At 40.2% G+C, this 17,685-nt stretch overlaps 1 protein-coding gene and 1 pseudogene across 1 annotated transcript in view; one reads left to right on the forward strand and one right to left on the reverse strand.

The window, feature by feature from the left end:
- LOC114692012 (zinc finger protein 431-like) overlaps positions 1–17,685 on the reverse strand; it is a 110,682-nt gene that overhangs the window by 74,569 nt on the left and 18,428 nt on the right. The window lies entirely within an intron of this gene.
- Positions 742–16,095, forward strand: LOC114692018 (annotated as a pseudogene).

Below are 17,685 nucleotides of genomic sequence, written 5' to 3' on the forward strand. Positions count from 1 at the left end.
GACCTGACTAATGGGACACCAACAGACATGCATTCCAGCAGTTCTTTCATGTAGCTTGCTTGTTTCTTCTGGACCAGCTTTGACCTGATCTCTTATATACCACAACCATTTGATAACAGTTGCTGATGTCTATGGCCTACGTTATGACTTGGAGGGTCTGATAATACCTAGCTAATGATGGGCTGTTCAGGTGGTATGGTAATTTGGTTTCATGGTAAAAGGGTTTCTCTGTATCTTTGGATCCTGTCCTGGACTATCTCTGTAGACCAGGACTGACCTCGAACTCACATAGATCCACCTGTCTCCGCCTCCAGAGTGCTGGGATTACAGGCATGCACCTCCACCGCCCAACCTTAAATCCCTCTTTAATTGTTAATATTCCAGGCACCCTTCCACCATGTGATAGGGAATCACTCCATGTATAGAGTGTAGAGGGCTGTACAATCTAGCTAGCCACATTGTGTCCAGGAGGAAGAAGGGGAAGTGCCTGTGGAGAGCAGGAAGATAGCAGGGTCTGCTATTAGAGCCAGGGGCAAGTGCTGTTGAAATGCATGTGTCTGCTGATTTAGAAAAGGTATATGTCTGAGTTGGAAGGGAGGGTCAGGAACCACGGTACTGTGTCTTTAAGCACAGGGCAACCCTCTGGGAGGTGCTCTTTTCACTCAGAACCCAGTAGCGAATCAGACCCTCCAGGCGACCTGCCAGTCATAAGTTGTGCAGGGCGCTTCCGGGTTCCGGCTTCAGGCTTTGCTTTGAAGAGGAGCTGGCGGGAGAGGTCTTGTGTGCTGTGCTGTGAGTGCTGCTGCTGCGGGGAGCTGAGAGGAGAGCATGGGAAACCGTGACCAGGTGAGCGAGGGTCTGCTCTCTCCAGATGGCGAGGTTGCGGTGTTCTGCCCAGTTTAGGACCCCCAAAGGGACTGGTGACTGAGGATGTCCCGAATGCAACAGCAAGGTTTACTTTTCAGCTCAGTACCAGCTGGCAAGGGACTCTCTTATGAGGAGAGTTCGTCTTTTGGGGGGAGGTTAGCTGTTAAAGGCAAAAATCACAAAATTCTTTAGAGAGGAGGGGGTGAGCACTGGTCCGTCATTAGCTGGTCCTGTTTTCCGGAGCCTGGACTTTATCTTATTCTATCTAGATTGTCTGTTTGCTCTGTCAGGAGTGTTATGGCCCATCTCTGAAGTCTGGTCATGTTATCTCCGGGGAGGGGGCGTCTCCTGGTTAGTTACCACCAGACAGCCTGACTTTGTATTTTAAAACTTCTGACTTCACCCTGTCTGGGAATGGGGAACTGACTCAGTTCTGGTTATTTCAAGATATCCGTTTCCTCAGCTCTTGGGGCTGTAGGGTCACTAGGATGGGGTTCTCTCAGCAGGAGCCTGTATGGCGGCTCCTCCCCAGGTCTGGGTGGAAACATGCAGCTAGATTCTCTGTCCTCTGAGGTCCCATGTGGTCCTTGAACCCAGCGGCAGGCCTCCTAATAACTTTGCTCTGTGGCTGCATCTTCACAGATCATTGGGAGCAGGGAGCTGTGTGTCGAAAGATCATTGTAGTCAACTTAACATGTTTTTGGAGGTGCTCTGGAAAGTGGAAGAATGTCTACTAGAATACAAACCTTCTAGAGTAGGGCCCTGGCTGCTGGGCAGAAACTGTGCTGTCTGAGTCATTTGATCTAAGATCACCCAGTAGGGAAGCTGTTAATATTCTGAGGCTCAGCTGGATGGCCCTAGCCAATGAGGAACTCTGGAGAGGCTTATCAATCAGGAGTACCAGCAACAGGAGCTTTGAGATACTCTTTGGGATTCTCCTCTGCATCCTCTGTGGGGAGTTGTAAGGAAGACCACAAGCCATGCCATGGTGAGTATAGGGTATTGGAACAGGTTTGCTGTGTTGTCATTTCTGCTGGAATTTGGATGGACCATGAGCAAGACTGTGGCTCTGCTGGTCCATCTGGTGACCTGGGCAGTAGCCTTTGTCCTCTGAGCCTTCCTGTGTCTGAACTTCCTGGGGAGGGGGAGACTGCAGCCCTGGCATGGAGGGATATAATGCTGGTAATATCACTGTCTGGCGTGCACACAAGGGCACTGCTTTTGGTGTTCAGTGGGAAGACAGATTGGAAACTGATGTCTGGTTTTTAGAAGTTCTGAATATGGCATTCCTCTTCAGGTTTGTGTTATAAATTTTACATATGGTTTAGAAACTGGTAGAAAGATGGTGATGTGGATCATCTTTCATTAATACATGTTTAGAATGCTTCTTCCTTTCTGCTACCATCAACCACAATGTTGTGATTCACTAAAGTTCTAAGAGACTAAAGGAGTTTCTGAATAGCAAAGATTTCTGAGGTGTGCATGTTGTTGGGCAGGTAGATAGGGTAGAATCCATATCTTGTGCCATGGTGAATGTGGCAGCAAGGAGATTATAAATTATTCTTCATTGTTGTTTGGGATTTGGCATCAGTGGGTCTGGGTTTACCTGAAACCACAAGGGGGCGTAAGGGGCTGCAGAGCCATAGCAGATCATTTCCATTTGCAGAGAGAGCTCTAGAGCATGGGGCTTCTGTCTTTGGATGAACCATCAGTAGCTGGAGGGTCAGAAACAACAGTATAAGGGTCACTTTGAGTTAATTTTCTGAAATCTGTGAAGTCTGCATTTATTTAATTTCTATATACATTGAATCATAGGAAGATGAGTAACATTTGTCAAGATCACACTTTTCCTGGCTAAGTTTCCTTTTTTTTAAAGTAAAAGTTTCCTATCTTTATTGTTTTTCTCTCCATCCCCTTTATTCTTTCACAAATATTGTACCCATTTTTGATTGTTGTATCTTTGTAGTAAGTATAGAAATCATATTATATCAATCTGTTTACTATTTTTTTTTTTTAAATAATCCCATTGAACATTCTGAGTGTTTCTACTTTGCATGTAGTTTTGGAATCAGCTTTCCTGTTATAAATTGTTGGGCATTGTCATTGGATTCTATTTATTCTACAGATTTGCCATACACAAGATATTAATTTTGATGCATCATGTTCCCAAGGATTATTTCTTTACTTGTTTATTTAGTTAGGTTTTGTTGTTCTTGTTGTTGTTAATTTGTGACAGATCTTTAGTTTATTGGATAAAAGGTAATATGGGTCTTGGCAGGTGGCTCAGCACATATTCTTTTGTGGGATGACCTGAGTTCAGATAACAATACTAAAGTTGGGAGGCTCATAACTATCTACTGTTACATATCCAAGGGAAATAACAGCCTCTTTTTTTGTGTGTCACCTGTATACATATGGAAGACATTCTCTGTCATGCATAAACATGTAAAAAAACCAAAAAAAAAAAAACAAAAAACGATAAACCTATTTTCAAAAGTGCTGGGACTTAAAAAGCAATTAGAACAAAACAAGTTGTCTTAGCTATATAATACAAATCATACACTGAGTATATAAAAATCTCTTATCTTACATTTTGTTTTAAAAAGTTTTCATTTCCTCACTCTGATGCAGACTTATAGGCAATCATAGGAAACAAAATGGTGTCTAAGTGATCCTAACAGACTTCCTTCTTTTTAGTATAAGAGAATGAGATCCTTTTATTATTCAAACCATTTTCTATAAAGTTAAAACATCAGAAGGCTTCAAGTGAATCTCTCCAATTTTTGTGGAACACCCTCCTTACCCAACTCCTTTTCTGTTATTGGTAAAGAAGAGAACCAGAGTGTGTACAGCATGAGTGATGGCCAGTGATTTTTTTTTTTTTGAATTTTGGTTTTGATTAGAATCTTGTTGTTTAAGGGACTACAGTGTATATTTGTTGGTCTGTCTCTGTGTCTTCTTTTGTCAGTGGTACCCCATCCATGTTGTTGATTTTATTAACTGTAAACTAATTATATCCATTGTTCCTTTTCTGGGAAATGATGGACCTTCACCAATTTTGTATTGAGAAACTTACTTATGTTATCAGTTCCTTGCGTTTTTGTTGGTTTGGGAACTTTCTTTGGAGAGATAGTTTTACTTTTCTTGATCTTAGAGGCTTGCTTCTACTCATTTTTTGACATATTTATATTTTCCATTTGTTACAATCTTCATGTTTGTGTTTTTGATGCTTAAGTGATTGATGTGGTTTATATAATGGTTTTGTATTTTTAAAATCTTCTCATATTGTCTCTTTGTCTTATTTAGCTTCAGCTGTCAACATGATGTAGCTGACACTCATCTGAGGGAATATCAATAGAGTCTATGCCCAGATCAGAATCACTAGTTACTGTTTGTGATTGTATATAATACAATAAAATTGAATTGTTTTATGATTGGTGTGGAAGGCTCTTCCATTGAGGTTGTAATACCCAAAGCAAGTGGGCCTGAGATGGATAAGACCAGGGAAGAAAGAAAGCCAGGAAACAGTGTCTCCCTGTGGTTTTGTCTTCAGTTCCTAGCTTGAGTTTCTATTCTAAACTCCCACAATTGTGGGTTGTGATCTGCAAATATCAGCCAATTAAACCTGTTCATTATCTGAGATCCTTTTGGTTAGAGAATTTAATCACAGCGAGAAACAAGAAAGTTAGAACAACACGTGGTACCAAAAGTGATTGTGTTGCTGTGTAGAATGTGGATATGTTGTCTTTGGAAGAATGTGAAAGATATTATGACTTTAGATGGCAAAGCCATAGAAAGCTCTACACAGAACTTAATCAGCTCTTCTTGTGGGACTAGGAATATGGAAGTGTTGAGAGTAATGCAGACAGAGGAGCTTAGGGTCATAGGATTTCAGTGGGAAATAGACTCCAGGAAAAATGTAGCTAGAGGGCATTTGTAGTGTTTTGTCCCCGAATAATTCCTATTTTCTCCATTCCCTGAAAAATTGAGTAAGGCAGAATTAAAACGTAATTGGCTGATCTTTTAGACAAAGTATTGATTCTGTTTGGTGTTTATTACTGATGACTCATTCAGGTCTACCGTGGAAAAGAAACATGTGGTGCAGAAAGAAATGTAGTCAGTTTCTTAGAGAAAAACAGCACTAGGTGCTTTCACATGGTAGCCCTGTGGTGAAGCAGGTTCCAATTTTGCTGGGTGAGTTTCTGTGAGCCCCTATGAAACCTGCTTAGGTGATTCTGTGGGCTCTATTTTCCTGTTCTTCTGGTCTGTATGTCCTATGGTTGAACATGGGTTCTCACCCCAAGTTGGGGGATGGAAATCTGGTAGTTGGTGTGGCCTTTATTCCAGCATGTGGTATCTGTACAAGTTCTGGCCTGAAACAAGAGAAGAGGGGAGGGAGCTTGGGGATTGTGTTGAGGGGACACTGAGAGAGTGCGTGAGGGAGGTCTGTGGACAGGTGGCATACATGGACTTCTGATAGGTGGTGTGTCCTTTGTTTGAGCAAGGGGTCTCCACCTAAGTTGGAGGCTACATCACAGAGATGAGGAAGGAAGTGGGATTGGGGATGGTGTTGGGGTTGTGGAAAGAATGGAAGAGGTGCATAGGTGAGGTCCTATGTGGAGTTCTGATTACTGGCATGGTCTTTGGTCTATCAGGGAAACTTCACCTCACTTTACCTACATAATCTTCCAGCTAGTGTGGTCTGCACTTTAGCAGCAGATAGCCATCCAATTTGGGAGTGAAGACATGGATTTGGGCCCGGCATCTGTAGGGTTGTTGGGGTTGTTGTCTGTGCAAATGTTAGAAAGTGTGGAAGTTTCATGGATCAGTGCCCTGCCTACCTGTTCTTCTGAATGTTTGAGAGGCACATGAGCAGGGGTTGCCGGCCTGTGTTGGGGGCTGGAACATTGGCTGTGTTCTTTTTCTTAATGAGAATATATCCTGTTTCATTGTATGGTGGAAATCCTTAATTTTTTTTCTTGATTTTACAAGATGTGAGAGTCAAGAGATTGTCTTGAGTGTCAGAAAAGACTTTGGATATTTGCGCTGTTTGGGCTGTTACAGATTATGAGGATTATTGAAGTTAGACTAAATGAATTTCATTTATTCTTCTTTCTTTGTATTATTCTTATCTCATACAATACATCCTGACTGCAACGTCACCTTCCTCCACTCCTTCCAGCTATCTGCCCACACCACCCCAAAACCCCATTCTCTTAGATGCACTGCTGCTGTTTCTCTTCAGAAAAGGACAGGCCTCCCAGGGATAGCAAACAAATACACCATAATAAAGTGTCATAAGACTAGTCACAAGCCCTCATACCAATGCTGGACAAGGTAACCCAACAGGAGGAAAAGACCCCAAGAGCAGGCAAAGAGTCTGAGATACCATGACTCCAACTGTTAGGAGTCCTTCAAACACCCCAAGTTAAACAGCCATAGTATGTATGTAGAGGACTGGGCGGAGAGCCTTGCAGGCTCCATGATTTCCACATTCATTTCTCTGAACCCCTATGAGCCCTGCTTAGTTGATTCTGTGGGCCATATTTTCCTGGTTTCCTGAACCTCTCTGGCTCCTACAATCCTCACCCTCTCCTCCCACAGGATTCCTAGAGCTCAAGCTAATATATGGGTAGGGGATCTCTGCATGTGTTCCCATTAGGTGACAGAAGAAGCCTCTCTGATGACAGTTGGGCTAGGCACCAATATATGATTATAGCAGAATGTAGTTACAAATCATCTCACTTTTTCTCCCTTGGAGAGTTCTATTTGGTTCTCTCCTAGTTCTGAGCATCCCAGTTCCCCTTCCTGGCCTTCCAGGCAGTGTTAGCATGGGCTTCCTCTCACAGCTTGGGCTTCAAGTTAGACCAGTCATTGGTTGGCCACTACAGAAGCTTGAGCCACCATATCTTCCAGGCAGGACAAGTGTGGATCAAAGGTTTGTGGTTTGCTTGGTGTCACAGACCCTCCATTGGGATCTTTATGTGGTTACAGACGATGGCTGGTTCAGCCTCCTATTCTTGATAGCTGGGAGTCCTCATTACGGTCACCTTTCTAGGTTCCAGGAAGTTTTCTCTGCACTGTTTCCATGGCCACTACTAAAAGCTTTGCTGTTCCAGTCATCTCTGCCTGACTTCTCTCCCTCTTTCCTTCCTCACACACCCCATCCTTCCTCTTCCCATCCCCAGCTGTCTCTGGTGCAGCCACAACATCTATTCCATTTCCTCTTCCCAGGGAGAGCCATGCATCACCCCTATTACTGTTCTTGATACTGGGCCTCTCAGCATCTCTGGATTGTATGTACTATGAGTAACTGTGATGACTGTGACTGTGTTTCACTTAAGTATAATATCCACTTATAAGTGAGTATGTACTGTGTTTGTCTATGTGCTTCTGGGTTGCCTCACTCAGGATAATAAAGAACTCAAGAAACTAGACAACAACAAACCAAACAGTCCAATTAAAATGGAATACACTTCTAAATAGAATTCTCAGTAGGGGAATCTAAAGTCGCTGAGAAACACTTGAAGTAATGTTCAACATCCTTTGCCATTAGGCAAATGCATATTAAACCTACCTTGGGATTTCACTTTATACCTGTGGGAATGGTTAAGTCCAATAACACAAGTGACAGCTAATGCTGGCCAGGACATGGAGCAAGGGGATTCATTGCTGTTGCGGGTGTGGAAATCAATATGCAATCCTCAGAAAATTGGGAGTCAACCTCCCTTAAGACCTAGCTATAGCCCTCTTGGACATGTACCTAAATGATGTTCCTCTATCTTACCACAAGGACACTTGCTCAACTATTTCCATAGTTGATTATTCATAATAGCCAGAAAGTGCTGTGTCTGTGAGAGTCTGTGCTGATTAATGATTGATGTGGGAAGGCTCCTTCACTGAGGGTGGAATTATCCCTAATAAAGTGTGCCTAGACTGAAGAGGGAAGCTATCTGAGCATGAGACAGTAACTGGGCAAGAGAAAAAGCCAGGAGACAATCTTTGCCCATGGGTTTTGCCTTCAATTGTTAGCTTGAGTTTCTATCCTAAGCTTCCAAAATCATGGTGTGTGATCTGACAGAATCAGCAAAATAAACCCATTTATTGCCTGAGATTCTTTTTGTTAGAAGATATAATCCCAGCAGCATACAAGCATGTTAGAATAAGAAAATGGAACAGGAAACATGATGTTGTTGCTAGATAGAACCTGAGATGTTGTCCTTTGGAGGAATGTGGAAGATATCAGGACTTTAGGTAGCAAAAGCCATAGAAAGTTGTACACAGAACTTAATTTTCTGTTTTTGTGGGACCAGGAAGATGGGGATGTTGAGAGTAATGGCAGAAAGTGGAGGTTGAGATCACAGGATTTCAGTCAGAAATAGACTCAATGAAAAATTAAGGTAGACGTCATTGGTGTGGTATTTTGGCTCCAATATCTTTCTTATTCTGCCTATGCCCTAGAAATTAAGTGTGGCTGAATTGCAAAATAATGAGATAATTTCTTAAATGGAACATTGAATCTTGGTTGGTTGGTTATTACCGGTGACTCATTCAGACCTACAGTTAAAAAAAACAACAACCAAGGAGTTGGGCAGAAATAAATGAAAATGGGGTTGAGTATTTCACTCAGTGGTAGAGCACTTGCCTAGCAAGCGCAAGGTCCTGGGTTCGGTCCTCAGTTCTGAAAAAAAAAAGAAAGAAATGAAAATGAAACGGTAGTTTCAGATAGCAGTCAAGTGCTGAAACAGTCAGGAATTTTCAAGGAGTTAATCACCTTTATAGAGAAGACCGTTGCTCTGGAATGGAATCCTAGTAAGGTACCCTAAGGATAAGACCATATCCAGCTCAACCTTTAATTTATGGAAGGAGTAAACAAAGTGATTTTTAGTCCCAGGAAGCAACTTCATACAAAACCTGCTGCACCTCTGGTCCAAGTGTGTTAGTGTCCATCCCAATTAAGAAGTCAAATTTTACAGAATCACTTATCATGTGCTGGTCCTGGAAACAAGAAAGAATCAAAAATTAAGGTCATGGATTCTTAGTCTTCCTGTTACAGGTTACAGTTCAGCATTGTTGCAGGTATCAAGGTTTAGCAGAGTTAGAAACCTAGTTAAGAGACTTTGAGAGGTCATTGCATGAAGCTGTGAGGATGAACCTGGTGTTGGTTTTTTGTTTTTGTTTTTGTTTTTCCCACTCTTTTGTGGGCCAGCCACCTAGCTTTCAAATAAATTACTCAGATGGAGGCTTATTGTTTCTTTATAAATACCCTGTCTTAGCTTGGCTTGTTTCTAGCCAGTGTTGCTTAACTTACATTATCCCATCTACCTTTTGCCTCTGGCCTTTTATCTTCCTCTATTCTGTATACCTTTCTTTACCACTTACTGCCTGGCTTGCTGAGTAGCTGGGTGGCTGGCACCTGGTGTCCTCTTCTTTTCTTGTTCCTCCTTCTTTTTTCCTCCCAGAATTCTGTTCCCATTTATTCTCTCTGCTTGCCAGCCCAGCCTATTCTTATCTGCCAAGCTATTGGCCATTCAGCTCTTTATTAAACCAGTTTGGGTTTTTAGACAGGCAAAGTATTGCAAATTCACAGAGTTAAAGAAAGGCAACATAAATAATGCAAGACATTGTTGCATCATTAAAACAAATGTTCCACAGCATAAACAAATATAACATATCTTAGCATAATATTTCACAACAGCCTGGGTTTCATTTTGAGACCACAAGATGTTGAGATACCTAAGCTATGAGACATCTTCCATGGAGACCTATCTGCATATAGTGAATGGAAGTAACTAAAGAGAGAGATGTATAAGAAGTTGCAGGGCCATCCAAGCCCTTTGAACCTGAAGTTCCATGCATCTGAGACAGAACTACAGGATATGATGTTTGTTCTGCTGTGCTTCATTCTTGTCTTGGTCCAATCTTCCCTCAGTATGTCTCCATTTCTGTTTTGGAATGTGAATGTGCCATAGTATGTTGGAAAGATATGACTTGCTTTCTGATTTTATGTGTCACTGTCAAGAGTTTGTCTTGTCAGAAGAGACTTTGGACATTTGAACAACTCAGGGTCTGTTGCAGACTATGAGGATCATTGAAGTGACTAAATGCCTTTTCTTCATGGATGACTATGAGTCTATAGTGACATTAGACCCAGTCTAATGTGACTGGGTCACATAGCAGTTGGTTGAATGAAAACTTCCCAGATAGGATGATATATTTGAACATGCGCATCTCCTTGGTGATTTTCTTTTGATTGCTTGTGACACCTTTAGTAAGAAGAGCCTTTCTGGATGAAATTTCTCATTGGGGATGAGATAATGTCAACCCATTGACTGTTCTTTGTATCTACTGTGTTGTGATTGAATCTAATCAGCCTGCTTCCCTCTTGTGCTGTCATGCCTTTACCACCATAATAGTCTCTGCTTCTAAATTGCATAAGATACAGTAGAAGCCATTGCTATTCGTTGCTGAGTCAGTTTGGTAGACTGCTGTTTTAATATGTTTTCTTTGTTGTTGTTGTTGTTCCTTTGTTTGTTTTGAAGACAAGGTTTGTCTTTCTAGCCCTGGCTATTCTAAAAATAGTTCTGATCAACAGGCTGGCCTCGAACTCAGAGATCCCCCTGACTGTAGCTCCCTAGTGCTAGCATTAATGGTAGATAAACATTACTGGGTTTTTTTTGTTTGTTTGTTTGTTTTGTTTTTATAATATTCGGTGATAGGCCTGGATTATTAGTTTTTGTACATCAGACATATGCTGTTGTACTGAAGTTCACCCATATATAGAATTTAAACTTGGCAGATGGTATCATTCTGTTTCCCAAGATGGCATATATTTATGACATCAATACTGCCTGAGCCTTCTTAGTCATTTGATTGTAGGTACAGGACTCTCTTCCTTGTGTTGTATTTGTTTTGAAATTTTTAAATGAATACAATTGTTTTACCTGTATACATGTCTATGCACCATGTGGGTACCTGGTTCTCATAGTGATCAAAAGCTGCTCTGAGAAACCCTGAATTTGGAGTAATAGAGAGTTTTGATTCTCCCATGCAAGTACTGGCAATTGAGTCCACCTATCTGCAAGACCAGCACTACTACTACTACTACTACTACTACTACTACTACTACTACTATTACTACTACTATTTCTACTACTACTACCACTACTACTGAACCCTCTGTTGATTATGTATGGTCAAAATGTATATTGCTAATGTTTTTATCTGTCCAATTGTAACTGTTTAAACATGCAGCATCTTTCAGTAAAATTTTATTGATTTTACAGCATAAATTTTGACACTTCAGGTTACTGGAAGATGAGTACAGAACTGGAGTGAATGCATAACACTTTGTAGGAACTTAGTAAGAACTTCTGAGTTCTTCTTTTGTTTGGGTTTTTTTTTTTTTTTTTTTTTGACTCAGGGTTTCTCTGTGAGACAGTCCTGGCTATTCTGGATCTCCCTCTGTAGACCAGGATAGACTCAGTCTCACAGAAATACACCTGCCTCTGCCTCACAACTTCTAGCATTAAAGTCATGTGTCATCACCACCTGGCAATTCTGTCTATCTTTTTTGTTTGTTTGACTGATTTTAGCATGGGAGTGAGTATCTTAACATATATTTCTGCCTGTCCTGGAACAGATTGCATTGACTAGGCTGGCATTTAAGTCAGAGGCAAATACACCTGCCTCTGCCCTTTGAGTGCTGGGTTTAAAGTCATAGCCAATACACTCAGCTTGTCCATCTTATTTTTCTTTTATGTAGTTAGTAATTGTTCATACAATTTCTCTCATGTGTACTCTGGACTGGTGATCTTTTGACTTGTCTCTCTATGTTTGTTAATAGACATTTCTCTTGCAAGGTGATATGTCATCTAAAGTGACTTGGAAATTACTTTATAATGTCTATGTCATGAAATAAGTGTGGGGAGCACCAGAATTATATGACTATACTGTCAAAGATGTATACACTTACAATGTTGTCCATATCATGCTTTCTGTTGTACACATGTATGGGATATTTTAGAATACAGTGACTTATGATGATATACATGTTGACTTCAATTGGGAAGAGTGGACTTTGCTGGATCCATCTCAGAAGACTCTATATAAAGATGTGATGCTGGAGACCTACAGTAACCTCACTGCTATAGGTAAGACTGAATTTTCCTTCACGTTTAAATTAAGGGGAGAACTCTTCCTTGGTTATTGATGCTCTTCCATAGTTTTATTGAGAAAGAAGAGGAGCGAGGTGAATAATTCAGGCATGGTTCTAAGGTTCACTGAAGATATTAAGTTAAATTTTGTCCAATTTTCAATAATATACATACATTTTCTGGTACTATATTTTAGGATACAGTTGGGAAGACCATACTATTGAAAAACACCATCAACATTCTACAAGACATAAAAGGTAATATTCTTGTGCAAGCTGATACAAATATTCCTCTGGAGAAACTGTAATGTGTCCTGAAATTTTTAAATGAAAGCAACAGTGCACATAAGCACAGCTTAAAGTGCATTGATGATAATTAACTTCTCATAAAACCATATACCTCAATTTTAGGTAGGTGAATTTCACTTGGAAGGCAGTCTTTTTTTTTTTTTTTTTTTTTTTTTTTTGGTTTGGTTTTTCGAGACAGGGTTTCTCTGCATAGCTTTGCGTCTTTCCTGGAACTCACTTGGTAGCCCAGGCTGGCCTCAAACTCACAGAGATCTGCCTGCCTCTGCCTCCCAAGTGCTGGGATTAAAGGCATGCACCACCACCGCCCAGTTGGAAGGCAGTCTTTTAAGAAAGAAGACAAGGAAACAATGCTTTAACAGATATCACCATTTGAATCCTAGCACCATGAGAGGCTGCCAATCCATTTATTTCATACTACTCATATTAAAATAGGAATGCACATTGAAGAGGTCATAAGTATATTGCCAACCCCCTAATAAGCTTATAGCCCATGGTAAATAAGTCTTTATGCATATATTATTGTGACGACTACTAAATTTAGTGAGGGGGCTGATAGAGTCAAAAGTAAAGGGGCAGTTGTGGTGGAGAAACCTTAATTCTTACATCACATGTCTGTAAGGAACAGGAAGTCGAATTGCATGATTACAATGTGGAAACCTTTTTATTTGTTATTCTTCCTTTACTGGTATATCATATGTCACTCTGTATACAAGACATATGTGCATAGGAATAAGGAAAGATGTAACATACTTCTCTCTCAGAACAATTAGAATATATGTAGGACTGCACATGTTAAGTATACTTGTTGAATTTGATTCAGGAATATAAGTTTTCTAGGTTCATTGTTAATACATCAGCAAACTCACAGTGCAGAAACACTTTATGAGTACTAGGACTGTATAAATACTTCTCTTTGTCCTATTTCACTTAGCAAATGTAGTTTGACTCACAGTTATAGAAAAATTTATGAAGCAACCATAATTGTAAAGCTCTGAGGTTTACCAGTTTACTTGAAATAAATTAAAAAAAATTAATATAGAGAAAAGATTCTGTAAATGTGAACCTTGTAAGAAGGGATCTTACCATGATAGGTATCTTCAAAGATACTTCAAACAACCCTTCAAGAAGGCGAGCACATGAGTGCAAACACTGTGATAAAACTTTAATATGTGATTCCTCTTTATAGTTGAAACAAACTGCAAAATCAATTATTACAGATATAAAGATTCAATAGTGTATTGAATGTGCTAAAGCTCTTACATGTGCTGATTCTCCTAGCAGATATGAAAGAAGCCATATTGGAGAGGAACCTTCTGTACATACTCAATATAGTAAAGTCTTTGCATATGACAGTCACCTTCAAAGGAACAGAAGAACACATACTGGAGAGAAACCCTATGAATGTAATGAATGTTGTAAAGCCTTTGCACAAAAGCGTCTTCTTCAAAGACATAAAAGAACACATACTGGAGAGAAACCCTATGGATGTAATCAATGTGGTAAAGCCTTTGGACAAAAAGAGTATCTTAAAATGCATAAAAGAACGCATACTGGAGAGAAACCCTATGAATGTAATCAGTGTGGTAAAGCCTTTACACAACAGGGTTCTCTTCAAATGCATACAAGAACACATACTGGAGAGAAACCCTACGAGTGTAATCTGTGTGGTAAAGCCTTTAGACAACAGGGTTCTCTTCAAAAGCATAAAAGAACACATACTGGAGAGAAACCCTATGAATGTAATCAGTGTGGTAAAGCCTTTGGACAAAAGTATCTTCTTCAAAAACATAAAAGAACACATACAGAAGAGAAACATTATGAATGTAATCAGTGTGGTAAAGCCTTTGGACAAAAGAGTCATCTTCAAAAACATAAAAGAAAACATACTGGAGAGAAACCTTATGAATGTAATCAATGTGGTAAAGCATTCTCTACACAGAAAATTCTCCAATTACATAGAAGAACCCATACTGGAGAGAAACCCTATGAATGTAATGTGTGTGGTAAAGCCTTTACACAAAAGAGTTATCTTCAAATTCATAAAAGAACACATACTGGAGAGAAACCCTATGAATGTAATCTGTGTGGTAAAGCCTTTACACAACAGGGTTCTCTTCAAATGCATAAAAGAACACATACTGGAGAGAAACCCTATGAATGTAATCAGTGTGGTAGAGCCTTTGGACAAAAGAGTCATCTTCAAAAACATAAAAGTACACATACTGAGGAGAAACCCTATGAATGTAATCTGTGTGGTAAAGCCTTTACACAACAGGGTTCTCTTCAAAGACATAAAAGAACACATACTGGAGAGAAACCCTATGAATGTAATCAGTGTGGTAAAGCCTTTGGACAAAAAGTGTATCTTAAAATGCATAAAAGAACACATACTGGAGAGAAACCCTATGAATGTAATCAATGTGGTAAAGCATTCTCTACACAGAAAAGTCTCCAATTACACAGAAGAACCCATACTGGAGAGAAACCCTATGAATGTAATCAGAGTGGTAAAGCCTTTGCATTGCCCAATAATTTCCAATTGCATAAAAAGTCACACACTGGGGGCTGGAGAGATGGCTCAGTGGTTAAGAGCACTGGCTGTTCTTCCATAGGTCATGAGTTCAATTCCCAGCAACCACATGGTGGCTCACAACCATCCATAATGAGATCTGTTGCCTTCTTCTGACCTGCAGGTGTATATGCAGACAGAATACTGTATACATAATAAATAAATAAATCTTTAAAAAAAAAAGTTCAAGGCCAAGGTCAGCAAGATGCTCAGTATAAAAGTGTTCACCATGCAAACCCAATGGCCTAAATTCAATCCCTGGGTCTCATGGTAGAAGGAGAGAACCAGTTGCCATCATAACATACCGCGCACATACACAAACACACACACATGCAAACACCACTACTACTTAAAAAAAAAAAGTCACACACTGGAGAGAAACCTTATGAATGTAATCAATGTAGTAAAGCCTTTGCATTGCATAGTAGTCTCCAGGCACATAGAAGAACACATTCTGGTGAGAAACCCTATAACTGTAATCAATGTAGTAAAGCATTCTCTGCAGAGAAAGTTCTCAAATTACATAGGAGAACCCATAGTGGAGAGAAATCCTATCAATGTAGTCAATGTGGTAAAACCTTTATACAACAGTGTAATCCTCAGACACATAAAACATACTGGAGAGAAACCCTATGAATGTAGTCAATGTGGTAAAGCCTTCTCTAGACACAATAATCTCCAAGCACATAGATGAACACATACTGGGGAGAAACCATATGAATGTAATCGATGTGGTAAAGCCTTTGTATAACAGGGTGGTCTTTCAATTTATAAAAGAACCCATACTGGAGAGAAACCCTATGAATGTAATCAGTGTGGCAAAGCCTTCTCTAAACAGAGTAAGCTCCAAAAACATAGAAGAACACATACTGGAAAGAAACCCTATGAATGTAATCAATGTGGTAAAGCCTTCACTACACAGAGTAGTCTCCAAGCACATAAAAGAACACATACTGGAGAGAAACCCTATAAATGTAATCAATGTGGAAAAATCTTTGTCTATGCTAGTAGTCTTCAAAACCATTTGAAAAAAATCATACTGCAAAAAAACCTTATAAATGTTGTCAGTGTTGTAAAATTTGCATTTTATACAGAAATAAACTTTTTGTGTGCAATCAATCTATTAAAGCCTTTGTATAGTACAATAGTATTTGGGGACCTGAAAAAATACTAATGTTTTTTTGTTTTTTTGTTTGTTTGTTTGTTTGTTTTTTTGGTTTTTCAAGACAGTTTCTCTGTGTAGTTTTGGTGCCTGTACTGGATCTCACTCTGTAGACCAGGCTGGCCTGCAAACACAGAGATCTGCCTGGCTCTGCCTCCCAAGGGATTAAAGGGATTAAAAACGAGTGCCACCCTTGCCCAGTGATGGCTTCTTAATATAAAGTATCTGTTTAGATGTTTAGTCAACACACTTACAGCAGTATTCTGTAGAAAAAAAAATTGACAGTGTCAACAACCTCTTCAAGCTTTATGATGTCAACTTTAATATTGTTTGCACCTGCAAACTCATGGGAAAAATAAATTTGTGAATTTATGAAGCCCTATGTGTAGGGTAAAAGGGCCAGCCAAAGAAACAGACTCTGATGCTGAAGCCAGAGCCAAAGAAAAACACTTGAGTAGCATGAGAGCAACCAATCCTTGAGCAGGAAAGTCAACTAATCTCTAACATGAAATCCAGCCAATCTCTAAGATTGTCCAAGCTCAGAGTTGTAATAAGACCAATTCCCACCCTGAAAATCATTTCACTGGAAAAACTCCACCCCTAAGAATCCCCATAGCCATGTGCATGTTCAGTTGGTAGCTGCCCTTTCCCAGCACTCTCCTGGATTCTCCCCTCCCCAGTGAATATCTTGAATGAGTTTTGGGTGACGACCTTCTTTTGCCATCATGGAGCAAAGTCTCTACTGGGAAACTCCCTAGTGGAGTCTGGCAGAGAATCAGTAGCACCCTGTGCAGGGAAACTCCCAAAGGGGCGCAGAGCAAAAGTAATGTTTTGGGAGTGCACCATTTCTGCAAGGGGGTTCCCCTTAGTTGTGTGAAGCAGAGAAGTAACAATTTGGGCCGGAGCTGAGAAGAAACCATCATCTGTGCTGGGAAACTCCCTAATGGAACCGAGCAGAGAAGCAATGCACACCTCTGCTGGGAAAGTATTAGAAGAATATTGCAAAGTGGGAACAGAGTGGAGGGGAGCAGAGCTGTAATGGCTCTCTCTCAGAGACAGGAGGATTGCCACAACCTGTGTGGAGACCATCCCACATGGCAACACAGCTTCAGGTATAGCCTGACTCACCCCCCCCCACACACACACTCAAGATTTCTTTCTCCTCACAGCTGTAGGTATCCAGGAGACCTTCCTTTCACAGCTGTAGAAATAGCCTGATTTCTGACAGCCAGGGTAACTTTCCCTCCAGAACTGTCTCACTTACAGTATGAATTTGCATGATAATGTAACCTTTTTGGATTCATGGTTCTCTTCAGTTACAGGAAACAACTAATTCAGTTGTAAAACTTTATAGGTTTGTATTACTTTCTATTCTGTTGTATTTATATAATGTATTTATATAATTTGGCTCCTGGTTCCAGAGGGCTATAGGTCCATCATGAAAGTGGCATGGGAACAAGTGTCAGACATGGCAGCTAAAGCAGGAGGCTAAGAACTCACATCCTTAACCTGCAGCATGAAGCAAAGAGTAGGAACTGGAGATGATGTGTGGCTGTAAATTCTCAAAATTTTCCCCCAGTGACATATCTCCTCCAGAACAGCAGCATTTCCTAAATCTTGTCA

The sequence above is a fragment of the Peromyscus leucopus genome, chromosome 22 (genome assembly GCF_004664715.2).
Source record: "Peromyscus leucopus breed LL Stock chromosome 22, UCI_PerLeu_2.1, whole genome shotgun sequence".
NCBI classification, from domain to species: domain Eukaryota; kingdom Metazoa; phylum Chordata; class Mammalia; order Rodentia; family Cricetidae; genus Peromyscus; species Peromyscus leucopus.